Genomic DNA, 1364 nt, shown 5'->3' on the forward strand with positions numbered 1-1364 from the left:
TGTTGCTAAGGCTTGTTCTATTGGTACTCCTGACTCTAACGTTGATGGTGGAGCTATGGTTTGTGATGTCTGTGATGGTGGAGCTACTATTTTTTATGTTCCTATCTGACAGGTGCGTGGGGACAATGGGGTTGTTTCACCTGTGGGCGAGCTTGATGCTGCGCTTGGTGACTGAGCGGTTGTTCCACATGTGAGTGAGCTAGTGCCCATTGTTTGGAGTGAGATTGGTAATGCTCTGGCTGATCTCTCTCATTTTTCTTATTCTTATACTGATGGTTTTGATCATGTTGTTGAGGCTTGTTCTATTGATGTGTCGATTTTTATTATGTCCAGTGATGCTTTATTAATTCATCTAGCATGTCAATCGAGGGATCATGAGGAGATGCATGATGATTGGTTAGATGATGATAATTCTTATGATAACGGGGGAGAAATTAATGTGAAATAATTGGATTCTCGGGATAATTATGATTTAAGTATTCTCCAAATTGCTAATGATGATTTCTCAAATTTGAGTGGTAAAAATAGACGTCGTAAATCTAAAAACAAATGATTTTCTCTTTGGATTTGGTCTTATTTACCATGTTAAGATCTGCTTCATTTGAGTTGGCTTCTATCTTTGGTTTGTGTTTTGTTGTCCGAACAATAATGTGGCAACTTTCTATGCTCACTTGATTGACTATGGCTTGTTGGCAACCACTAGTGGTGCTTGCTCTTGCTCTTTGGTGGCCTTTATATGGATTATGAGATTTTGATTGGCCCTTTAACGCTGTGTCGGTTGTTACTTATTTCATCCTCTGGATGGACCTTGGTGCAGATAATTTCTTGCCAATGACTGAGCTCGGCTAGTTTTTGCCCTCCCATCTTTTATTGTTTCTTTTTTGATGATTATTGCTTTGTAATTTTGGTTTGATCCTTTGTTCGATTTTTCTGTAACTTCCTTTTAGTGTTTGAAATAAAATTTTATTTTTGATATTAAAAAAAAAAACATGAGGGCATCACTTAAGATTGGTGATCTGGATCCTATCATAATGGTCACCCATAAAATTTATTCCCACATCATTCTAAAAAAAAGGAAAAAAAAAAAAAAACATTTTTAAGCAAACTAAAAATTAGGACCAAGGAGGCGATGAGCACCGTATGGCTTCAGCGACAGCCAACATTTTGTAGGGGTCTCAGCATTCTCCCGTCTTCGCTGTAACCTTCGTATCCCCCTTAATTTTCTTTAACAAATTTATGTTTTTTTTACTTTTTTTTTACTGAAATTTGCAAATATTCTACCATGATTCTCCCTTAATATCACTTATACCTAACCTTTTTCGTTTGATTCTCACTCCTTGTGCATAACCCTAGCATTGATTGGA

This window comes from Dendrobium catenatum, unplaced genomic scaffold, assembly GCF_001605985.2.
Source record: "Dendrobium catenatum unplaced genomic scaffold, ASM160598v2 fragScaff_scaffold_1056, whole genome shotgun sequence".
Lineage (NCBI taxonomy): Eukaryota > Viridiplantae > Streptophyta > Magnoliopsida > Asparagales > Orchidaceae > Dendrobium > Dendrobium catenatum.